Source organism: Vitis vinifera, chromosome 16 (assembly GCF_030704535.1).
Source record: "Vitis vinifera cultivar Pinot Noir 40024 chromosome 16, ASM3070453v1".
NCBI classification, from domain to species: domain Eukaryota; kingdom Viridiplantae; phylum Streptophyta; class Magnoliopsida; order Vitales; family Vitaceae; genus Vitis; species Vitis vinifera.
The window spans coordinates 15,849,051-15,857,982 of NC_081820.1; the positions used below are offsets into that span (position 1 = coordinate 15,849,051).

The following is an 8,932-nucleotide window of genomic DNA, read 5'->3' on the forward strand; positions in this document are numbered from 1 at the left end:
CTTAAAATATCTAGAGGGATAAATATTCATAGCTTGTAAAATTTTGAAAAAATCAATTATAATATACAATATTAATAGCTTTGAAAATTTTTGAAAGATGAGAGAAAAAAATCCCTTGGTTTAATGTGCTTCGCAAGAAGACCCTCAGACTAAACCCTCATAAAAGTAAGTTGCACCATTTGAAAAACTAAAGAAAAGTTGAACTTAGTACCATGAACATAGATGCATAAAGTAAATCCAGCTATAACAATTATCAGAAGCATCCTTGTAAACTCTTCCTCAAAGAAAAGCCATTTAATAAGTTTGGTAAAGCAATCTATATTATAAGTTTCAAATGCTAAAGATATGGAAAAAATATTTCAAAACTATGCCAAATTATAAATGAAAAAAAAAAACCGTACAGCACCTCATCCAGAATATAAAGTGGAACTAGTTTGAAGAGGAGCAATGCCAATATTAGAGAGATTGCAAGCAGTGAACGTTGTCCTCCACTCAATTCTGACAAGGACTACTTCCAAACACTTCCAAATGTAACACGAACCTCAAGACCATCCAAGAAACTGCATCCTTCAGGAGATTCCAGCTTTTCCATTGTGCTTGGTAATAGAGTAGAAAAGACGGATCCAAAGTCCCTGAAAAGAAGCTACAAAATTATGAATAGTGAGCTTCATCAAGTTCTATAAAATCAAAGATCAATAACCACATAAATGATTAATTTTAGTATCAATTAAAATAACCATCTAATATAGCATGATGCAATAGACTCAATTGTTAACTTTAGTCCAAGAACTTTTAATGTTTCCTTCTTCTTTTCATCCAGCTCTTCAATCACCATCTTGATTTTTGACTTGTCATTCTGTTAAAGGCATATTATGCTTTTCTTGGATATTAATTCATAGTACTCATCTTCTGCTTTCTCAAACATTGCCATCACTTTCTCCAGGCTACATTAGTGAAAATAAGAAAAAACAACCAATAAAAAATTGTTCTTTGCTACCTCTTCATTTCAAAAAAGATAATGATAGCACAGTACTATGTTTGAGTATGAGAATGTTTGGAAAAATCACTCAGCGCTTGAAACCAAACCAATACAAACAATAATGAAAAGAGATAAGGAAAAAGAAAAAAGGTTTCTCAGCTACATACCCTGATTGTTCAGCTTGCACTTTGTTAAGTTCAGCCCTGGCTTTACTAGGATCATGACACACAAAATCATAATCAGTTCCACTTCTTCCGAAAAGTTGCTTTTCTAATGCAATCCAGGCATGCTTCTCAATTAACTTTTCTACCTTCGAAGAAATCTTTTTGTTCCATCTCCATTCGTTTTACCTAAAAAAACGGAAAGTAGATTATTTAGTGTATCAAGTCACAAAGAACAAATATAATGCAATTAGAATTTACCTCATTTTCCAGTTTCTTCCTTCCAATATTCATCTCACTAAGTTTGTGTTGAAGCTTCTCCTGCTCCTTGAGAATGTAACTAATTTGAGAATCACATTCCTTCATCTTCAAACGGATCAAATTGAGCTCACATTGAGCCTGATCATGATTGTTCTTTATTGAAGCAACCTAAGAGAGAGGCTAGAAGGTTAAACTTCACATTACATAACTTTCCATTGTGCTTTGAGAATCACAATTTGTCCTCTCAAACATGCTAGTTGACTCTCCAAAGATGCACGTTCCTCTATGGCTGCTTCCATTTCCATAATAAGCCTCTCTTTTCATTCTCATGCCCCTAATAGCAAGAAAAATCATACCATAAGAAATTAAAGTGCTATTGAGCACTCTAACACTTCATCTACTAGAAAAATCAAAATGTGGATGAAATATAATTACCAAGCAAAGTTTAACAAAATGGTGAATGAAACGATTTAATGAGATGCAAAATCAAAATGAATAATGTCAAATACAACATATTTAAACTTCATACCAAGCTAATTAGCTAAAGCTTTTTAGAGAGAATAGTAGAACATATTTCATGTTGTGAAATGTCTTGCATTCTTGGATTACTTGACTTCTAGGCGGTCTCAAATTCTCTTTGTAAACATATTTCATTAAGCATTATAATGGAAAACTAAGCTAAGGATTATAGGGAAAATTAGGAATTAATGGAAGAGGACAAAATACAAGAGGATGAGAACAGGAAAATTTTGTTTAACCATGGAAATCCAAGAAAAAATAACCACAAAAAAAATGAAAGAAAAAAAAACTTAGGGAATTGATTGCAGCTCTGAGTTGAAGCTTCAATATAAAAATTTTTAAAGTGCACCTTAGTTGTTCTTTGCTATCAAACAAATGAACTTAGGCAATCACATCAATTTTGAAGTTTCAAGCTACAAAATCTCACTTGAGCATTCATTAACCGTAAAAGAGATTCTAACAATCCCTTCTATAAACGTGTAAGCCTAATATGATAAATTCTAGCACTTGAATAGAAGAATTCCAACCATCAATTAAAAGTCAAGTAAAAAGATACTCAAAATGCTAGAAAACCCCTTGCTAATTGATGCTGTTAATGTCTTTATGTGTTGGCCAATTCTGGATCAAAAAGAATTTCCATTGTATTCTACCATTCCAAGTCCTCAAATTCTCTCTTGGACACTCATCATTTCAAAAATACTCATAAATATAGGTAGAGGAAATGGTAAGTGTTTTTAGGTGGTGGATGGGTTCACAAATTGATCAACCAAGTTTAAAGTTCTCATACTTTTTATCAAAAATAGGGTTGGAAACTTGGGAGGAGTCAAAACTTTGGTTTTAAACCAATTGGCTCTAGTTTTGATTGCTCATGCTGAAAGGCAATTATTCAATTGTTGTATAGAATGTTTCAATCTTACATTGGATCAATCATTGTTTCAATCATAACTTAAATTTTCATTTTTTTTCCAAGCCGATTTGAGTCGTTGAATTAAACTTAAAATCCTACCATTTAAACTCATTTCTAAATTAGGGATTTATAGTAGAGAGAGATGAGTGTCTCCTTAAGCTTCAAATCTGTTCCATATTAGGGAGTGTTTTCTAGAAATTTTTTAGGTATTTGAGTTGAAATTAAATTTGATTGAGAAATTTTCCAACAAAATATGTTGATTCATTTTTTTGTTTTCATGTCTAGTTTTGTTCTTCATCCATTGGGATAAAAGCAAATACCTTCTTGTGTAAATATAAAAAAAAAACTAAAATCTTGTTTGAAGGTAATTCAAAAGGGATTCGATATGAAGATGGTGGGAAGTTAAGTTTCCTAAGGTAATAAACAAGCAATCCGGGAGAGGATTGACAGTCTTGGGTTAGGTAAAACCTTGTACTAATTATTTTCTTCATAGCAATGTTATTAAAGATGATTGCCCGGGTCGCCTAGGCTATCAGGCCAAGTGGGATAGATGAAAGTCGCCTCTTAAAGACCAGGCAAAGCAACTTCACAGAAGCAATGCCTAGGTGATTGCCTTGGGATAAGGCGCAAGGCATTGAGGTGATCGCCTTTGACCATGAGTTAAGATTAAACATACTTAGATTATTTTCATTCAATCTAATATTAGATTAACATGAAATATTATATTATCAATCATAGAGATAATGAGATGGAGGGCCATCAATCTAGTCTTGATGAAACAATGAAAATTTTAATTTTAATGATGATTATGATGATGATGCCTAAAACTTTTTTAAGATGTTCATTCTCTTTTTTTGTTTTTTATTATGACTTTTAGATGTCTGAAAAATTAGAATATTCATTTAGACAAGATGAATATCTCTAGTATGATGTTTCTTATGATGTGGGGTATAATATTTAACACTTTGAATAATTATTACTATTTTTTCAATTTTATAAGACATCATAAGTGATGAAAAATAAATAATATTGATTGTTGAAGACAACACTTATATTGTTTAAGTATCAAATAGGTAAATACACGTATATTTTTTTATTGTTTTATTATAATTAGGCTATTGAATTGTTTTTTACCTTTCGTCTTAGGCTAAAAGGAGTCTTATCGTTTTTTGCTTTTGACAACACTGCTTCATAGTGGATGTTATTGACACAAAATATGGGATGAAAAATAATAAATTCTGTCTATTAGATTGACTATACACAGAGTTTATATAGGAGATTACAAGAGAAGAAATAGGAAACAAGAGACATAATAGGAAACTAACTTATTCCTAAATCATAAAACTATCTATTTACAAAAATAAGAAACTAACATAATAGGAAAATAATTCTCCTATTCTATTTACAACTCAGCACTGCCCCTCATACTGAAGAATAGATGTCTTCCATTCCTAGCTTGAATACAAGATCGTGAAACATTGAATTGTTCAACCCTTTTGTTATGATATCAGCTAATTGATGTTCTGATGGAACATAAGACATACACACTACTCCTTCGTCCAATTTTTCTTTGATGAAATGCTTATCAATCTCAATATGTTTTGTCCTATCGTGTTGTATAGGGTTATGAGCAATATTGATAGTTGACTTGTTGTCACAATAAAGCTTCATAGGACCATCCCACTTGATTCTCAAATCATATAGAATAATCTTCAACCAAAGTAGTTCACACAACCCTTGAGCAATGGCCCTAAACTCTGATTCTGCAGGCGACCTTGCTACCACATTCTGCTTTTTACTTCTCCATGTTACCAGATTATCTCTAAGAAAAGTACAATACCCTGTAGTTGATCTTCGATCTACTAAGAAACCTGCATAGTCAACGTCGGTGTATGCTTTTAGAGCAAGAGTATTGTTCTTCTTGAACAAAATTCCTTTCCTGGGGTTGCCTTTCAAGTAATGCAACACCCTGTAAGCAGCTTGAAGATGAGGTTCTCTTGGATCATGCATCAATTGACTGATCACGCTCACCGAGTAGGCGATGTCTGGCCAAGTGTGATCAAGGTATATGAGCCTACCAACTAGCCTCTGGTACATTCTTTTTTGCACCACTGGTTCCTCTTTAGCTTCTCTCAACTTGTGGTTTGGATCCATTAGGGTAGAGACTCTTTTACACCCAATTTTCCTTGTTTCTTCCAATAAATCAGTCACATACTTTTGTTGAGAGATGAAGATCCCTTGTGTGGAATATGCCACCTCAATACCGAGGAAGTACTTCAGTTTCCCTAGTTCCTTTATCTCAAACTCTATTGTTAATCTCTACGTCACATTATGCTTTTCTCTCTCATTTCCAATCACTATGATGTCGTCAACATAGACTAGAAGAACAGTTACTCCTCCTGCAGTCGAGTGCTTAATGAAGAGAGTTTGGTCACCTTGGCTTTATTTGTACCCAAACTCTTTCATGACTTTTGCAAATCTCCCAAACCAAGCCTTAGGAGATTGTTTTATCCCATAAAGGGCCTTTTGCAGCTTGCACACCTTGTTACCTGTGTTTACCTCAAACACCGATGGGATGTTCATGTAAATCTCTTCATCTAAATCACCATGAAGAAATGCATTATTGACATCATACTGTAGGAGTTGCCAATTGTAGTGGGCAGCCAGTGACAGTAGGATTCTTACAGTATTCATTTTTGCAGCTGGAACAAAAGTCTCCTGATAATCAACTCCATAAGTTTGAGTGTACCCTTTGGCTACCAATCTTGCTTTACATCTCTCAAGAGATCCATCAGCCTTATATTTCAGTGTGAAAATCCACTTGCAATCAACAATGTTTTTCCCTTTCAGTCTTTCAACAATCTCCCATGTTTTATTCTTTTCTAATGCACTCATCTCCTCTCTCATAACATCCTTCCATTCCTTTTTTGTCAATGCCTCAAAAACAATGTTAGGGATGATAGTGGTGTTTAGACTCACAATAAAATTCTTGTGGGCTAGTGATAGGTGCTTAAGAGACACATAGTGTGATAGTGGATAGAGTGGTCGATTAGTGCATTCTCTGGTGCCTTTTCTGATAGCAATGGGAAGGTCTAGGTCTAGGTTGTCTGTTGAGTTGGTGGAAGTTTCACCAGGTTGTGTATGTAAAGGTGGGTCTTATATTTCCATGATTTCATTCCCAGGGTCTGAGTTGGATTCTTGGACCTGCTTTTGTTCTGGAATGGCCTTTTCCCTTGAATACACCTTAGGAAACTGTGGAAAATTGCGAGTGACACTGGCTGGAACAGGAGATGACACGGGTTCAATGGTAAAATTGGGTGACTCAGGTGTGATTGACTCGGATGACTTAGGTTCTTCATCACCATGGGTTGAGACATGAGGAAAATCAAGAGGTTCAAAGGACTCACAAGAACTATCTTCCATCATTGAAATCTCCCCCTGAAGAGAGGACTTGGGGAAAAAATGTTTATTTTATGTGAATGTGACATCTGCAGAGATGTAAAATTTTCTGGCTGAAGGATTGTAACACTTGTATCCTTTTTTAGTGGATGAGTAACCAAGGAAGACACATTTTATGGCTCAAGGGGTCTAGCTTGTCTCTATGTTGGCTGTGGATATGAACAAATGCAGTGCACCCAAATACCTTAAGAGTGAGCCCATTTGAGGTTTTGAAGTGTGGATAGAAACTCTTAAGTATCTCTACGGGGCTTTTGTCGTCTAACACTCATGAGGGAATTCTGTTTATCATGTATGTGGCACTAAGAACAGCTTCCCCCCAATAGGACTTAGGAACATTCCCTTGAAAGAGTAAGGCTCGGGTTGTGTTGAGTAAATGCCCATTTTTCCTCTCGACTACCCCATTTTGTTAGGATGTGTTAACACATGATGAGTCATGGAGACAAAATCTGGTTGAAGTAATCTCTAGCATTGTTTGTCCTAAAGCTTTTTATTTTAACCTTAAATTGGTTTTGAACCATTGAATGGAAATTAGATATAACAATGATAACATCAGATTTTTGTTTAAGAAGAAAGATCCATGAAACCCGAGTGCATTCATCAATTAAGGATACAAACCAACGAGCCCCAGAAACATTAGGTATTGTCGAAAGACCCCATATGTCACTATGGATCAAATGAAAATGATGAAAACTTCTTTTATTGCTAATAGGAAAATATACACGAGTATGTTTTGCCAATTCACAAGTTTCACAATGAAACTCGAAAATATCTAATCCTTGGAACAAATGAGGAAACATGACCTTTAAAACCCTAAAAGATGGATGACCTAGACGTAGGTGATACAACAAAATGGTATCTTTATTTAAGGAATTGAGAAAAGACAACGACAAATTATTACTAGCTTTCTGAGATGATTCAAGGTGGTAAAGACCTTTCCTTTCCTTATCAAGTCCAATCCTCCTCCCCGAGCCTTGTTCCTAAAAAACACAATAAGAAAGGAAAAAAATAGCATAACATTTAAGATCATGGGTAAGCTTTTGAATGAAAACAAGGTTGGCCGACAATTTTGGTACATGGAGGACATTTTTAAGAATAAGGGTAGGTGTGATGTATGTCTCCAAAACCTACAATGGTAGCTAAAGAGTCATTGGCCACTGCAATTTTCTTGTTACTTGGGTTTAGGGTATACGTATGGAAAAGTTGAGATTTGGAGGTCATATGGTCCGTGGCACTGGAGTCTATTATCCAAGAGTCATCATAAACCCTGTGTGAGGCATTTATGCAAAAATAGAGTGAAAGTGTAGCTGAAAGAGCCAAAGAATAAGTTCCAATAGGTTTGTAAAGAACACGTGAATAAAAAAAAATCCAGCTATGAAAGCCAGAAAAATGGCGATGAAGGCCAAAATGATGCCCAGGTCTTAAAAACCTATAGCTCTGATACCATGACACGAAATATGGGATGAAAAATAATAAGTTATGTCTATTAGATTGACTATACACATAGTTTATATAGGAGATTACAAGAAAAGAAATAGAAAACAAGAGACATAATAGGAAACTAACTTATTCCTAAATCATAAAACTATCTATCTACAGAAATAGGAAACTAACATAATAGGAAAATAATTCTCCTATTCTATTTACAGCTCAACAGTTACATTTATGATTAACCCATGTTTTTTTTCCTCTTTGGAAATTTTCCATGTTATATCACTATGTCTTTATTTCTTTTTTATTTTCTAAATTTATGTTTTGATTCAATTTATAGCATGAATTTTAGATTTGTGGACCATGTTTTAAAAGGTATTGAGGGTTATGCATCGAGGCTCACCTCAAGGTAATTGAGGTGATTGAGGCTTAAGCCTTAGTTAAGGTAATTGAGGCTTAAGCCTCACCCTATCAAGGCTTATAGCTTTGAGGATATAGCCTCAAGGCTGTTGAGACCTAATCCTCAAATATCCAAAGGGTTTTTGGTCTTTATGGGCTTTTGGTATATATTTTGTAAAAGGCTTAAGTCTCTATTCAATAAGTGTTAATATGATCTACTTCAGCAATTACAAAATACCTTGAGGTCCTGGGAATCTGATATCATTTGAGACTTTAAAGCCTTTTCATTTTTCTCTAAATCTTTAAGCCTACCATCCCCATTATTAGCATGCTCTTTGATTGACTTCTCAAGCAGTGACACGGTATTTACACAGTTTTCAAGCAGAAATTGCTTTTCTTTAGCAGTTGACTTTGATTCCCAAGCTCCTGCTCAATCCTTTTAACCAATTCACTGAGCTACATTGCAAGCAAAAATAAAAAACATAAAGAATGAAAATTAGAAAGAATAGAATCATATTACATGAGAAGAGGCAACCTGAGGGTAAAAATATATGGCTTCATATGGCATAGCACTAAAGCTTCCTCCTAGACATTTTATGTGAGAAAGGAAAGGTCATAAACCTTATGATGCTCATTTTGCTTAACCCTGATCTAAAATAATGAAAGGTCATATGACTTAAGTTCCAACTGCGCTTTAAGGTCCATGAACCTTTAGGCATGAGGTCGGAGATCTGCAATGTCAACCAAGAAATAGACAAAAACATAAAATTAGTATTGGAGAAGGCTGATTTTATTCAAATCTCAATGAATACATCTAAA

At 34.5% G+C, this 8,932-nt stretch overlaps 1 pseudogene; it reads right to left on the reverse strand.

Annotated features, from left to right (window-relative positions):
- Nucleotides 1-1,557: 1,557 nt before the first annotated feature.
- On the reverse strand, nt 1,558-8,932 carry LOC132252705 (structural maintenance of chromosomes protein 2-2-like; annotated as a pseudogene).